Raw genomic sequence first — 15,383 nt, 5'->3', positions numbered from 1 at the left:
TGTTTCAGTTTGTTCGTTCAGATATACGGTCACCTTTGTAAGTTTAAATAATACTATGTATCTATATTGTATTATTAGCAAGAATATATTATTATAAATAATGATTTCAATACAAATACTTGATAGACAACAAAAAGCCGTGTTGCCTCAGTGGTAGAGCGCTCTCCTCAGGTGCGTGGAATCATCGGCTGGATCCTAGCTCGCGCCAAATTCTGCTTGCGGTATACAAACAATTGTGTGGGGGTTTTCTCGGGGTCCTCTCGCTTCCTTCCATTATCCTAATCAACCATTATAATTCATCTCATCATGACCGTCTTCCTTAGCCGTGGTGAATATTCATAGGACGTTAAACTTGAGAAAATAAAAGCACAATACGATTGATTTGCTGATTTAAGTTTAATGACCCTTTTCAGCAGCGAGGCTATGAAATGTGGACTTACAGTTTAAGGTGAAATCCGAACCACTGTAATCGTTCAAATTTTTGTCCTGCAGCATCTGTGACTGTCGCGATACTTTTAAATGTTGCAGCTGTAGATGACTTACTGAACACCTGGTAAAGTTCGCCTAACAAACATGCAAAGTTGTGAACAGTATTCACAACACCAAAAACTCTTTCAGAAACAAGATCAATTCGATGTGCCAAGCAGTGTACGCTAATTAGGCACGGGTTGACATTTCTTCTAATTTGAGCAGCAACACCTTCATTTCTCCCAGTAAACACTGCATCCCCGTCCGAAATAAATCCAACCAGTTTTTCTTTAAGATTAAAAATATCTATGCCATCTTCGGAAAATGCTTGAATAATTTTCTCTTTAAGGGATTTTTCATCGGCATTTTCTACAGGCACTAATTAATAAAAACGACAACAAGGTTTATTTTCTTCGTCCACATATGTTCATATAACAGCAAGTGCTTATCCGCAAACCTGTTTGTAGGTTCGTCCACTGAAATTGAAGAACAATCTGTTTGTTTGAGAAATGTTACCAATTTTGCATGCAACTGGTACGCTAGAGAATAAAGGTCTTCATCTCGTCAACAACCGAAAAAGTTAAACACCTGATCCTTTTACAAATAAACTACGTTTTTTAAAACAGCATGCATTTAAAATTATTGTTTGTCTGAAAATTTTCTTTATACACCTACTTATATTTTCCTATTAAGGTGTCCCCCCTTACAGATTTTGGTGAGGGGGGAAAAGCAAGTGTAAAATTTTTGGTGGAGGGGAAATCCCTCCCGTCCCCCCCGGGATTTCGCACCCTGTGTCAACCTACATGTGTGTACTTTCTCAATAAAACCATACTTGTTTAACAGGAAAATGATTGATGAGCATGAATATTTGATCTTACACTTCATCTTACTCTTTTTGTTAAAAAAAAAAAAAAAAAAATCTAGTTCTGTCATTGTCTTCCGAAAATATAGGTGAAAGTATTTTACAATTACTTATCGTCTTTTCGGGTGCAGAATAATACCCGTTTAATACTACATAATTATACGTAGCGGCTTGCAGTATTTGTCCCCTCTCCAACACAACATTCTGGGTGCACGCCTGGTCCTACGATTAAGCTCCAAGATTGTGATGATAATAAATTAAAAGGTGGATGAAGAAAGTGGAAAGAAAGGGGAGAACCCCAAGAAAATCCACGCACACAGTGTTTTTTTTTTTTTTAATTTTATTTTCTTCAACGAAGAATATTGAGTTACCCAAACTAGCAGAAATAATCCATCCGGTGTATCCAGATGTCCTAGAAAATATTATGCAACTACCACGAAGGTACATTCGCTATATAAATTTATTTGACATCATAAAATAATTGAAGACATGAAGAAAATTATTAAAACAATTTTGCACAGATTGTTTATTGCATGCAACAAAAATATCCAGTGCGGTAATTATATCGTGTTCTACATGCATAAATAAAATACTTTTTTTTTTTTTTTTTCAATTCCACGTGGAAAATAAAAACAAGCATCCTCCGCGACAACCTTGCAAGGTATGATACGTTTACAGTTCCGTGATTCCCAAGTTACCTTGCACAGCTGTTTTTCCTCTCGGAACCTTTTTTTCTATACATAAAGTTTGGATGTTGTTATTTTTCCTTCTTCACGAAGCGCAAGAGAACATAAACAGCAGAGCCCTCTAGTAGCCATTGCGCGAAGTGGCATTTCCCCTACATTTTTCAGCTCCAAATGTAGGTCTTCGGCATGATTGGGCGTGGGGAACCGGCAGGCTGTACTGTTAATGTTATTCTCGGCAGTAGTGCAGTAGTGTCAGTGGTGTTAGGCTACGATTTCTGTGAGATCTTTCCTTGTACAAAGCACGTGGTGTCCGATTTCAAAAGAAGGATTATTTTCAATAATAAAATAATAAGGAAGAAGACGAGAAGAAAACAAATGTGACGGTTTCAATAGTGATTGACAAAAATTATGTTATTGTTATTGGAAGAAACCTGGTGACACAGTGTTAATGTAGTGGGATGTTTTGGTGTGAGTGCAAAATAACAAAAAAGTAAAAGCTTGTTTATTGGTTTTACAAATTGTGTAGTTTGAAAAATTGATCAATTGGAAAACAAAGTCTTATGAGGATTAAAACATTTATAAATGCTTTATTTTTTTAAAAAAACAAAGGACAGCAACATAATAAATAGGATGTACTCTTAACAGGTACGTAATTTTAATTTGTTTGTTGTGTATGTGGTACAAAACAAGTGATGGCGGGATAAAGGAAAATGCGCTTGCAACCAGCTCGACATCATCAGCTGATCTAACGGGACTCGGGAAGGCGCAGTGTGCTCAATCAATAAGTAGTTCAACGTCCTGTACTAATTTCAGCCGGGCGACAAGGTTTCACCGTTAACCGTTTCTCGTATTGTTTTCGTTTGTCTAAGGATTTGAGCGACAGAATATGTGTCAGATGTGCGTGTGTTTATCATATCTACGATCCCACGTCTGCTAGAACTCCGTAATATACGATTTCTATATCTGTCCTAGTGACAACCTTTATCGTCAGATCAGTGTTTATCTGCAATAAGCAGGTGATCGTCATATTAATTGATTTGTGCATTCTTGGGATTTAATCCGCTGTGAGTCCAATCTCAACAGAATTATTGAACCAAAGACGTGGTTTTGTCTCCGTTTCATATCTTACTGTTTACACCCTATGGATTAGTAGGGGCCCACTTCCTACCGAGAGTGGTGGAAAAACACCGTGTGCGTGGGGTTTCCTCGAAGTTCTCCCGTTTCCTCCCACTTTCTTCATTCCACTATTTCATTCATTACTCATCATCATCGTCTCTTTTAGCCTAACCGGCATAACCGTGAGACGTAAAACCCAAAGATTTCATTTCATTTTTCCCTTACTGAGAGTGAAGCCGGAATAGATACATGAAAATACCATGTTAACCAGTGGCGTATCCAAGGGAGATTTCCGGGTCCCCCCCCCCCCCGCTAAGCAAGATATGCAAAAATACACATCATTATACAAATACATAGTACCATACAAATACCTGAAATGATAGGAACTTGAGTGCCTTAATCTCCCACCTCCGGCTTTGATAAAATTCTGTGTATACTCCTGGTATTACATTTCTTCTATTTATACTTCTGCGTAAAAGACATACAACTGGAGTTAAAAGTTATATTTTTACGCATCCAGATCTCACATCCCAAGTGAAAAGTAAGGGGTGGAATGTCACGTGTATTATCTCAGTAATATCATTAACATTTTTGTGGGCTTTCTTTACCTTTTGTAGTTAGAAGTCGGCAAGGTTGGCACATTAATTAGTTTGCCATATAGAATACCTCGAAATTAAAATTAATAAGTAGGCCGTTGGTTGGTTTGTAACTAAACCATTCAAAGTTCACTTTCAAGTAAAGACTGAGTTGAAATTTTTCGACCTTACTCAATGTTTCATTTAGCCAAAAGGAGAGGTGTTGTTTCCCCGGTCCTGGTTTATTTTAGTTCATTATTGTGATTTATTTACTTCGCTGGACATTAGAAAGTTAAAATTTCATCGCGATCTTAATATTATTTATTGACAGCAATTACTTGCAAATATCAAGAACATTTCAGTGTCAGAAACAGTTCCCTTTTTAAGAATAAAAAGATATCCTGTTCTAATTTTCTCGCATTCTTGTAGAACTTCTTCCTGGAATTTTGATGGCAAGTCTAGAGTTTGTCTAATATTTTGGTTAGAGCCATTCAGTAGCGGCTCTTGAGGGAAGGCACTATTGGTGGAAATTAAAATTATACACTGCAAGCTAAGATAAGAAAATATAGCGAATGTATTAATTATTCTGTACGAGAATTAGTACGTGATAAGTTTCTCTTTGACTTATAGGAATATTTTTTTTTTTTTTTTTTTTAATCTTTATCCATTGTGAAACCCTTTAAAAGTCACTACTGAACCCACTGTAGTTTCATTTATTTTGCTAGTTCTACACCATCTTCACACGTATACAAGCCTTTGAATCTAACTCTGTGCAAACTTTGAGGATCTATATCCTTCTACAAAGAAGCAAAGACTTCATTCAAAATGTCTTGCTGTCAAATGAAAGCTAGATTTGGACGCATGACTGCAGTAATGAAACTCTAAATATCGCGCTTTGATTTCCTATTTCCCTACATTCGGTGTTCAGTAAGGTGCTCTATACCGTAATACTTAAAGTTAGTAAAGCAATTAATCGGTCTTTGAAACTGTGTAGTCTAATATGATAAAGTTCTCATCAGAAAATATATTCGAGAAAAGACGGATTTATTGTAATATTAGTTTTATTCAACCACCTTCGCTGGGATCAGTTTAAGGGGGGGGGGAATGTACTTGAATAAATTTCTCACGTCAAGTTCCTTACTTTCCGTGTTCTTCTTGACATCTTTACTAATGTATTCAAGAATCGGGAAAATGAAAATAAAATCAAAAGAGATCTACAATGAAAATTAATGTGAAAAAGTTTCAAAATGCAGGAGAGGAAGGAAAAATAGGAAAAAGGCTAAACGAAAAGAATTGTAATTAATAGAACAATAGTGCAACAATGAAAAAAATTGAAGAGTTGATTACTAAGAATTGAACAGTCTTTTACATTGTTAATACAAGTTCTATAGAAATTAAAATCAATGCACATGTGCAGTGACCAGCAGCAATAATGAGACATCCTCTCCATTGTAATGCAATGGGCATCTAATGATCAATTATCTCAACTTATGGATAAATGATAATTAAGTAAAGTGATAGAACTCAATTGCTTGTTCAAAATTCCTTTGCAGATGGTTCAGTTCTTTTGTTGTGAAAAGGCAAATGCAAAGTCGGATTTCATTTTCGTATAAAAAAGATTGAGACTGTGTAAGTGCAAATTGGAAGACACAAAAGCACCACTGTGAACACCTGATCGTACAGTATATACATATTCACTTGAAAAAAATAAGCAAGTGTAAGTTATCTACTGGAAACCGGATGTCCGCTGTAGGTGAATCTTTTTTAACAGCTATCCCAGCCAGCGAGACAGCTAGCTGCTTGTGAGGTTGCCTTTCCATCCACCTGTTACGGTCTTTCCCAACTAACGGTACATGATGCGACTTTTTTTTTAAAAAAAAAAAAAAGAAAGAAAGAAAATAAGAAGAGGGGTGAATAAAAAGCATCGCTGGAGTAATTTGCATCGATCTTTCATCTAATAAAAAAGACAACTTTTTTGAAATGTCTTAATCCGTTCGATATAAATAATTATTATGTATTACTATGATCTTGAATAGAACGTAACGGTTCCATACAGAGAGGAAATATTTATGTACCATTAACAAAGAAATCCGGTTTAAGGCAATAAATTCCTAGTTTTTTGTAATAATATTTCAGAGGTAAAATTCAGGCACTAAATCAAATATTCGTATCGCTTTCTAGTGAGTTTACATGCTATTGTGCAATCATTCGTTGTACTGACGTTGCTACAATTTTAAAAAATCGCTTTATAATCCGTGCCTTAAGTAACAGGATCTTATGGTATGTTGAGCTATTTTAATGTTAGAACATTTCTCTAATAGATAGTAGAAGGTAGCAAACGATAGACCACTCAAGGTATAATAAGGAAATTACTATTCTAGTGACCTACTTTAGTATTAACTGTATTCTGAGCGCTTAGCAACAGCAGTGTGGTGAGCATTTCGGAATCAAACTTACGTTACTAACATTTTAAGGGAAAATTTTTCAATAACCTTTGAATGGATTGACTTTAGTAGGAAAAAACAGTGGTTGGGGTATAGTATTGCCAGATCTCCCAACTTTTTGCATAAGTTTGACCTTGGAAAGCTTTTTCTATTTATTATCTCCCTATCCACAAACTACGAACCGAAACTTTTCCGTAATCTCAGACACTACTACTACAGCAAATATATTGTTAAATGTGCAACCAGTACCAAGTTGATAGCACTCTTGCCTTTGGTGTGTACATTTCCATTGTGCAACGTATATTGTTTAGTTGTTGCTAGAGGTCTAAGGTCCTTTCTCAGCACCAATGCTATTAGGAGACCTACTATGTAAAGGTTACTGACCTACTAGGGTTATATCGGAAGTCAATAATATCTCCATCATCAATCGAACCTGAAGCCACTCTCACAAAATGTACGTGCGTTAACCACTTGGCTAATTTCTATGCACTTGTGCAATATAGAAATTATCTGAATTAATAAATACAATAGGAAAGCATTATATTTTATTTATTTTTTGTACGTCACAGTAAATTTAAAAAGCACTTATTCTTTAAGTTCCATTTTCTTATACAAGTATTTTCTATTCGTATTTCGGATTTACATGTATTTTCTATTCGTATAGGAACACATTCTAAATAATTCTGCGTATTTCGATATCCAGTCCCACTTGCAGTACAGTACAATTTGCGATACTGGGTACTCCTATGTCTGTTTCCGAAACCCAAGTGATTTACATTAGTAGGATGTTAATCATAATTTATTTTTGATTCATTTGTAGGTTGAATAGCGTTCAAGAGAGCTAGAAGATAAAAAGATAAAGTTTTATTATGCCCCTAATGCGAGCTATTGGAATTCAGAATATTTATATCTTAAAGTTAGGTAGAGCAATCTGTCTTCCATCAAAAGTAAGACTTAATATTTGCTCTCTGTTAAGATACGGAAATAAGTTACTTTAAATGAGTATGCGATTTTACTTAGTTCCCTTAAAGAAACATAGAAGGTGGTACATGGTGTGTTTGGTTTCATATTTTATTGATAGAGATTCTTAAGTATCAAGGAAGACTTCGCTATAATTTTACTGTGATGCTTCTTGCTTTAAGATGTCCTTTCTATTCTCCGATATTTGAAAACTTGCATCGTGCGTGGTACAGGAGCTTCCAAAACTTCAATAAGTTACTAGGCATATGTTTAATAAAGCTATAAACAGAAACTTGCACGTACGCAACGCCACTCGGACGATGCTATCTCTGTTACAAGCATATTGGGGCATGCATCTATACATACTCAACTTCATCACAATTACCAACTCCGCGTAAAAAGTTAGCGGCTCCTTTTTTTCTGACTTGTACCTAGTATTTCATACAGTGTTTCTTGCAAGTATACTTTTGAGAGACAAAGCCCCTCCGGAGTGACCAATTGCCTCCTCCCAAAGCTAAAATAAATTGCGATTACATGTTACTTCTGTGCAGAGCACTTCGTTCGGTATATAATATCAAAAGAGCAGCCTCTCAGATTATGATTTGGCCGCCCTTAGGACAATTTTTTTTTTTTTTTTTTTTTGGGTTGAAGGAGAGCCTAATTTCACACAGCGTTAGTGCTGGAAAGGACATTATGTCTAAGCCTGTAAAAAAGAAATTGGAAGTGGGTACCTGAAATTTTTGACCGGTATGACGTTCTTTAGAAAGAGATTGAACTAAATATTATGATACAAATATAATGTCAATGAGATAAAATGTATCTGAAATTGTTAAGCTTTTTCCGTACTAACTACACCATTTTTGTTGATAAAAAAAAAAACAACTAAATTATTTAACTCGAAACATTTATTTTTAGAATGCCATCACCATCTTCTTAATAAACGTTTCAAAATTAGTGTGTGAATTAGTCTTACGAGACAAATCTAGCTAACTGCTACATATTTCAAATTTTAGTTTATATGTTTTTCATGTCTATTATTTGTTTTGTTTGAAATGGAATTTCTGTTAGTGACGGCAAAGTGATAAATCTTTCTTTACTTAATACAAATACATGCTTCGTTAGAGATTGATAATAAGTTTGACGTTCGTTATATGACGCATATAACTTTCCATCAACACTTCTGTCATAAATATACCATGACTAATCTGTTAGCTGTTAAATCAGCTACGAAACCGAAAGTTTCCATTCCTAGAAAACATTGTAAATAGAAATTAGTAGTTTTACGTTAACGTAGGCGGGTATAAAATCGATTTTTCCTTTATAATTTGTGAGAGAAGAAGATGATTGTTGTGATTCTATATCGAATATATTTAAGGATGTATGGGTAACATGAAAAATCTATGTATGCACGATGTTATAAAACGACCTTGTTTGCTCACAAAGTGTATTCTGCCTTCAGTGGTAGATTACTTGCTGTAAAGTGAGAAACATTATCGTTCCGAGCTTAGGAGAGTAGGAATAGGTACAGCTAGCAGTGGCGTACGCAAATGGGAAGTTTTGGGTTTTAACCCTCGCACCTTCAAATATTATGGGCAAATAAACATTTAACGTATTAAGATAGTACGCAAGAATAGAACCTGCGCTGTTTAGGAGCTTGAATGCGTTAAATTCTGCGTGCGCCACTGACAGCTACTATGGATTAAGAGGTTTCTTTTAACATGGCCTGTAAACTCTTCGTTATGTATGCCAGTTCTATGAAGAGTTTTGAAAATACAGACACTATTTCAGAGTAATGGCAGGTACGTTAATGCAACTGTATGCCCATCTGGAAGAGACAAAATCTCCGGAACTACAAGATGAATCACCATCAGTTATGAACAAGGTTTCGAAGGTTAAAAATTAGGAATCGAGTTCATTGCTCGACGTGTTCCATCCAGTTGATCTCCAGATGCGGACAATCGAAATCGGTTCCCCACACATTCCCATAAGAATATTTGAGTATCATCCTTGCTGGATAGACTATCCGCAGTGTTGTTGCAATGAGCGGGTTTGTATAGTGCACAGGATGCAAAATACTAATTCGTCCGTGGAATAAAACACTAATGTGAAAGCTAAGTCAATCTCTAGTCAACAAATTTGAACATTTAAATATTTTCCGTTTTCAAATATTCCTTCATCTTATTCAAGTTTATGAATGAATAGTGTATAATGAAAAGTTTTTATACTCACCCTGTTCCCTTTTAACTATTTGTTTTAAATTAGGAGTTTACCTAATTAATATCGTCAATAGTGATATTCTTCCCCTCCCTAGTTTTCCTTCCGCCATAGATATATTTCACACGTGTTGATGTGGTTTGGATCCCATGTTAAGTTGTATATTCTAGCTCACATACCCTCCCTGCTGGAAAGGAACGTCGAACACTTAAAACTTCAACAATCCCTGTACCATACCGTCAATCGTCTTTCTAACAAACAATTTTATTCTCTGACGATATCTTTAAATAGTTTCTTTTCATTCTCTTCCACATTTCAATTTCCTCTCTCTATCACTTTCTTATTAGTTTTCTTTTCTATCAGCTAATTTTCTCTTTTTTTTCTCCACGCCCAAATTTGTAGGTTTTTTAGTTGTTTACCATCACTTTTTTTTACCTAGTATTCATGTTTCTATTCTACGTCAAGCATATGATAAAATTTGTTCCTAACATTCTGTTCAGCAAATCCAATATTACATTCTTCTTAAGGTACTTTCGTCATATTTATTCTTGAGAATGCCAGAAATAGTACGCTAATATAGGCTGGGATGTCCACAGGTGAGCTTTAGGGCTCAGGTTTTTATCGTTACCTTTTTCTCTTGGATAAGAAGTAATTTTTCATTGAAAATACCACAATTGAACTTCAACTATACCATAAGGATACTTGTAAGAACGCAAGAAATTCCGAAAATAAATAAAATTTAGACTACAAAGCAAGTTATCTTGGTTTCGTCACAAGCAACTCAGCTCTTTTCTAATACTTCTTTTTTGGAGGGGAGATTGCGTCCTAGCACTTAGATGGGGATGGGCATCTCTGCGTATAGATGGAGGGTGAGGTAAATTTGACCCCGTTTTGTGAGATGGTTCAAAAAGAGTGATGTCCGATTTATTTACACGATTGGCCAAATGGAGTTGCAATGTACGTATTGTCATTTCTTTTCCTCTGTAGTTCTATTTTTAAAGCATCTGTATCTGCAGGAATTTCCATGCTGTAAGTAATCATTATATAGATCATTTACGGTGAGAGTATCGAATATCTAAAGTATTGTTAGGTTTTTCTATTATTTATAACATGTTTCCCATATACTATTGTCTTTCGTGACAGACTCGTTACTAAAATTTACACATTGACGGATGCAGAAGGACCTTTGCAGTATCACACACACAATCTCAATTTCTTACATTATTTGTTATACGATAGAATGTTTTAGATGGCTTTTTACTTCCATTATTCGAGCTAATTAATAGTGTTTGATGATTTGCAATTGCCTTGGAAATTCTTTCAGAGTATAATCTCTTGATAAGTGGATAAAGTCCCAATAACGAAATATTTCTGGTAAATTTCGACTATATAAACCCTACTGTTTGTTTGAGCGTTATAGAACTCTTCCAGTGATAAGAACACACTTTTCCAGGATTATTTTGAAAAAGGTTTCCAGTAATAGAATGGAAACACGTACACGACAGACAAACAAGACAATTTGGACTGGGAAATATATAGTTCAAATATCTTATAGAATTTACCAACAACAGGTATTAGTGTTGAATTTACCAACAGCCCCTTCACTTGCCCCTCATCCCTAGTCATTATTTTTTGGGGGGGAGGTTTCACCTTCTTCATTCTACCATTTCGTTCGTTATCATTATCTGTTAGCCTGGGAGCATAATCGTAGGATGTAAAAAAAAAAAGAAAAAAAGTAGGCAGAACTTTTTGACTGAAAACCATTAGTGTGTTTCCAATAAATTTTTCGAACACGTACATTAGATTGTGTTTAACAAGTTTACATTACATGAACGTCCATCATTCATAGGTGTTCTTCTATTACTGGCGACCTTCCACAGCTAGTGCATGCACGCTTTTGGTGCATAAGGTCCAGGGTTCGATCCTGGTGGGAGCATTGAATGCACTATAGTGGTTCAACTTCAATCTTAAACTACCTAGGTATAGGTCCACGTCTCATACAGTTTCAGTGCTGGAAAGTGAAGTTAAATTTTAACAAACACATTTTTCTTTACTTAATAAATACTTAATAAATATTCTATTTACTTAATATTCTATTTACTCCCTACAAACTGAGACTCTTTCATGCACTCATGTTCCTAAGCGAACCTGATCTTGAAGTAACAATTTGCTGTTTTAGTGCCGTGTGCCATCGATTATAGCGCTTCTGTTCCCACGCTCTTTTTCCTTCCACTATACTTTCTGTAATGTCGTTCGTGATGCAGATCCTTCCCAATCATTTTTTCTTCTTATTACTTCTAAAAGTATTTGTTTACTATTCTTAGCATTTCCTAAGTCGTTCTCCTCTCGACCAGGTAATTTTCTTCTTTCTTCTCCATACCTATTTTAGCATTAAAAATTCAAACAAACTAAAGCAAAATGTTAGCATATGGCAGGAACATACGCAGCAGGTCCGAACTCACCAAAATTTCACTTTTCTGTAAATTTATTGCAATTTTAGATGTAATTTTATAAATGATGAAATCTGTCATACTAAATTTAGACTCTTCGAAAAGCTTTCGGCTCCTCCCGACATAAATTCTTGCGTACGTACCTAGCATATTGGTTATTTTACAAAATCCGTAAACCAAACGCAGCGTGAGAGAAAATGTATTAATTCACATGGCTGGTAATGTGATAAGCTTTGCAGTTATAAATTCCACTTAGAAACCATATATGGATCTGTATCAACAACATTAGCAAGCACATATTTAGAATTTGTTTCAAATTTTGATTTGTTAACAATTTCGTCCTAGTTCTTGAAAGAAAGTGTATTTTATATACTTACTAGTTCATACATAACCTGGAGATGTTTATGGCATCCTCTTGTTTTGTTACTATGTACTATGTGTGTTCTGTTTCTCTTGTTTTAAAATTACTACAACTGAGTTGTGCTGTTTAATTCGTTCAGCGAAGCCCATAAACGTGAACAATAGCTTTCTATACATAAATTGCCTTATTTATGTAAATTTTCTTTGCATGCCACAGCTTCAAGAATGAAAAAAAATATTACGTGTGAGTTTGCTTTTTATTTGTGACACACCTAACTTATGGAGGTTTATTGTTTTCTTCTTCTTTTAAAGTTATGCTATATATTATTCTAAATTATGACTTGGACCTTTTTTGTGATACAGATAAAATATACTGTAGAGTACGAGCATTATTGAGCGTTGCAAAAACGCATTGGTAAGGGACAGGATGTCCATATTAAATATTGAAATGTTTACTTGAAACATTCCGCGGTTGTTTCGTGCAGGCTAGGACACGGTGCCTCAATGATAGGAAGTTTATCTATGGGGAGAGGGATCCCCGCTTTCAAACTCGGCCACCAAGTTTGTGGTGGACAACGGGTTTACTCGGAGGTTTTTCTGTTTCCTTGTACATTATCATTCCGCCATTTTTGTTCATAATCACTCGCTGTTATTAGTTATCCGTCTCCTTTAGCCTAAACCAGCCATGTGCAACAGCCGGCCCGCTGGTCAGTTATTGAAAACAATAATTATTATTTTTTTTTCTTTTTCACAGAACCTGTTAAGAATGAACTGGAAATTTTCCATCGATCACACAGTGCGAAACGTAGTAACGCCCTAAAGACAAGCACTTGGCAAGCGCAGGTACTGGGGGGGAAATTTCCCTCGGAATAAGAATTGCTAGATATACCGACAAAGTTTTAAATACATTATTCTGCTCCTCTTTAGTGAGTAAATATTTTGGTTACTTTGTGTTATTGCACTGTAAATTACGATGAGCATGTTCCATCATTTAATACTATACTATTCAATTGTTATATAAAAAAATATACCTGCAGTGAGGCCCACGACGCCATTTAGTGCTCTGTGATTGGCCCGCCCAGTGTTTCAAGTTGCACACCCCTGGCCTAAACTAAAGGGCCTAAAGGGAAACTAGAAATTTCATTTAATTTTTCATATAGTTTAATGGAATGGATAACTACAAATGGGTCATGATAATGATGATAGAATTGACAAAATGAACAGAGATAAGGGGAAAAGAGAAAGCCCCGAAACAAACAAAAATACTGTTCGCCTCCATCTCTCATAATATGGGATTGATTTAGAAATCTTGACCTAAGTTTGTATATTTACCTTTAAGTTCTGTTAAAACTAAGTATAGAATTTTTTGACTGTTAATATGAAATAAATAGAATATTATCTGGAGTAGAAAAGCAATTATTAATTGTCAGTTTTAATAAATTTGAAATAATATTCTAAACATGAAATTCAAAGATATGGTAGTAAGGCTACAAATATTCTAGTCTTCTTCACGCACTGGAATTGAAGTCAGTGCCATGCTCCGAGCACTTTACACCCTCCCGAGGTTCCTCGGGCCATTTTGCAGAGCCACTTTCTAACGAAGGGAAAACTAGAAAGAAAGCCCAATCCCACCGGGGATTGAAGCCGGATCGTCTGGTTGAAAATCTGGCCGAATGCACCAGTATATATTCTACTTAATAAATGTATCTATAATTCAAATTTCTAACCAAAAGTGTAATAGGACGAGATGAAATGGTATTTTTCAGTTTTACGTTCCACGATTATATCCTGTAGGTTAAGGGATGATTAATGGGAGTAAATGATTATGAAATAGTGAAATCAGAATGTGGGACAAATGGAAAAACGCACGAACATGCCACAACAATTTTACGTGGTCTGGAATCGAACTAAAGGACCCTCACATCAGAAGTGTATGCTTTAAAAATTGAATAAGAAGTGCTTAAATTTTAATTTTCAAGAATTATTCTCGTAAGAAAATAGTATTATTACAATTTAGCTGTGTGCACTTAAAGAATACTTTATTTTCGGAGGGTCCTTAAGTTTTTGTTAATCAATATAACAACGAGACAAGTAATTCATTCAATTGGCATGAGATGATATCACAAAAAATATATTTGCAAATATTTTTCCGTTAGTATGATTTTTTTTATGATTTCTTATCAATATTGGATTCTTATTTTTGTAAGTTTGTAAGTACTGGCCAGAACTGTTGTTCTTTCAGGTACGATTATTGAACTCCAATTCAATGCATTTATTATTGGGGGGAAAAGTTTGCTAACCTCTAATTATTTCATTAAGATAAATAATTAGTTTTTTTATTATACATATAGTGGTGGCGAAGAGCAAATAAACAATCCATAAAAACATGAAGTTCTATTAGTGAAAGTTGGTAGTACAAGTTTCTGCTCGCAAATACAGCTTCAGGCTGTGGAATAGATTACGGACCTACCTCAATTCACTGAATGCACTACTTCAACAGACGTTAATAGAATAAATGGATTTCTTGTTGACTACTTTAAAGAAAAGACAAAAGGACTTGAACTTTAAGTTAAATGAATTACGTATGTTAGTATCCAGGAAGTAAATTTGCGAAACAATACAATAAATGTATTTGGTAATTTAAATAATTTTGTGATAAAGCTTTTTCTTCCGGAAGAGGTGAATCATAATGTGAGAGAGACTATTTGCTGGAACATTTGCCTTGTACAAGAGTGATATGTGATCGTAGTTTAATCTCTTAGCTCCGGGAACGGAGGAGGAGGGCGGCACGTTAACTCTAAGAACAACACTTAAAGCTTTAAAACAGCGTGATTTGAATTTCGGTTGCTATAAATGTTTTGCGGCAACCACAGCCGTAGTGAATATATTTAGTTCTATCATAATATAAAAATTAGACGTTTCCACACTTTGCCCATCATAAGGGGGGGGGGGCAAAGTGGTTCAGTGATAGAGCACTTACCTCTGTTGCATGGGTTCTCTGCTTCGATCCCGGGCCAAGTAAGTTCGTGGTGGAAATCGTGTTTATGGGTTTTCTCGGGGTAATCTCGTTTCCTCCCACATTCTTATTCCATCATTAGCTTATCTTTATCATCGTCTCTCTTAGCCAAAGGGACATAATCGTGCGATGTTAAACTGGAAGATTTCATTTCGTTCTATTTCAACAAAACTATACGTGTTTAACAGTGAAATTATTGATGGCATAAAAATTTGATCTTATATTTTATCTG

At 35.2% G+C, this 15,383-nt stretch overlaps 1 protein-coding gene across 4 annotated transcripts in view; it reads left to right on the top strand.

Annotated features, from left to right (window-relative positions):
* Nucleotides 1-2,094: 2,094 nt before the first annotated feature.
* LOC145693424 (uncharacterized) overlaps nt 2,095-15,383 on the top strand; it is a 535,492-nt gene continuing 522,203 nt past the window's right edge. For 2 of the 4 annotated variants that reach the window (XR_014132768.1, XR_014132769.1), the window contains exon 1: nt 2,095-2,661. The gene's annotated coding sequence lies outside the window, so the exon portion shown is untranslated. The remainder of the gene's footprint in view (nt 2,662-15,383) is intronic. The other 2 variants (XM_081769405.1, XM_081769406.1) reach the window with 1 other exon arrangement.

This window comes from Thermobia domestica, chromosome 8, assembly GCF_964235325.1.
Source record: "Thermobia domestica chromosome 8, izTheDome1.hap1.1, whole genome shotgun sequence".
Lineage (NCBI taxonomy): Eukaryota > Metazoa > Arthropoda > Insecta > Zygentoma > Lepismatidae > Thermobia > Thermobia domestica.
The sequence above is the reverse complement of the archived record's forward strand: the minus strand, read 5'-3'. Positions and strand labels throughout refer to the sequence as shown.